The 1,522-nt window shown below is 34.4% G+C and overlaps 1 pseudogene; it reads right to left on the bottom strand.

Annotated features, from left to right (window-relative positions):
• The window catches only part of LOC103212449, a 4,122-nt pseudogene extending 3,246 nt beyond the window's left edge, over positions 1-876 (bottom strand).
• Positions 877-1,522: the final 646 nt, after the last annotated feature.

Raw genomic sequence — 1,522 nt, forward strand, 5'->3', positions numbered from 1 at the left:
CTTGTCTGGAAACCCTTCCAATAAACTTGAATCACACAAGCTGCTTTATCCAGTTTCTGCTCTTCTACCTCCTGGTAGACCATAGGACTTAAAAGGCCAAGAAGCTGTCTGAGTTCTTCACTAAATTCTGTCCCAGCTTCCTGTTTCTTCTGTAAACTTCTGAGTCCTTTTTAGCAGGCATTTAATCTCAATAAAATCAAAATGTCCTGACGTGATTGAGCCATCAACAGAGGAAGCTTTGTAGCAGTTCTTTTTATGATTGGACTAGGAGTTGACAAAAGCTTGAAAACAACTTCATCTAAAATGCAATGCAGGTTTTTTTCTTCTATTACGAATAGATCACTATCGTTGATATGCAGTATGTTCTGTAGCATAGTCATGACTATAGATCTTATTTGAACATCGTCAGTTTGCAGTAAGTGAAAGACCTGATCACTTTGTTGTACGTTCTAAATAAGTTGAATGAGAATCAGTCACAATTTGAAAAAAGTGTAGTAATTCATCTTTTTCTTCACCCTTAGCGGCATTGATGAAACATGATTGTAGTTGTCTTCCCAAAACAAGATAATTTTATGCACCTGATGAAATTAATTCACTGTAAATATCTTCTGCATTTTCTTCTGGCTCCAACGCCACAAAGCAATGGCTCAATATTTGTGTAAGTTGGGAAATGGTAGACCAACCACCCTGGATTCAAGAACAATCTTGACTGAGGACCTAGAGGCAATATTGAAAGAGGTCATAACAATATATATCTTGTTTGATTGTCTTCAATTCTAAGCTTCCTAAAGGTGTGCTGTTTATTTATTCTATTAACTTCAACAGTATAACAGGGACATTCTTCTCAGGGATTCTTTTTTCTGTGGCTTCTTTCATTCATTTTCTTAAAAGTAATTGAAGTCCAAATTATTGGTAAAATGTTGTCATAAAGGAGTTCTTGAATGGTGCAAATAGTTGACACACTCTGCTGGTAACCAAGAGGTTTGAGTTCATTCAGAGGCTTCTCACACACTAATTCCAAAAAACAGCCTTTGAAAACTCCACAGAGTGCAATTCCACTCTGAAACACATACAATCACCATGAGTTAGAGTCATTGCTGTGTCCTGACCAGGAAATTTTTGCCCATCCTCAAGCCATGAAGATGTTCTATATATTTTTTTCTCTTTTTAGAAACTTTACTTTTTAAGCTTTTACATTTAAATGTGTAGTCCAAGATGTATTAAAATGTTATAAGGTGTGAAATAGAGCCAGCTTTTTAAAATGACTACTCAATTGGAACAGTTTCATTTAGTGAAAAGTTTTTTTCATTTTCCATTCAATTACTTTGACATTTTGGTTGAAAATCAACTGAGCGTATACTGAACATATGAATATGTAGGTTCTCTATTCTTTTCCATAATTTATTTGTTTCTCCTCATGCTGATACCAACTAATTTGACTATTTTTAATTAATAACAAGTCTTGATGTAAGGTAATGTGACAATCAAAATGTCTTCTTTACTTAAAGATGATTTTGGCTGT

Source organism: Orycteropus afer, unplaced genomic scaffold (assembly GCF_000298275.1).
Source record: "Orycteropus afer afer isolate SDZICR_OR568_19922 unplaced genomic scaffold, OryAfe1.0 scaffold00964, whole genome shotgun sequence".
Lineage (NCBI taxonomy): Eukaryota > Metazoa > Chordata > Mammalia > Tubulidentata > Orycteropodidae > Orycteropus > Orycteropus afer.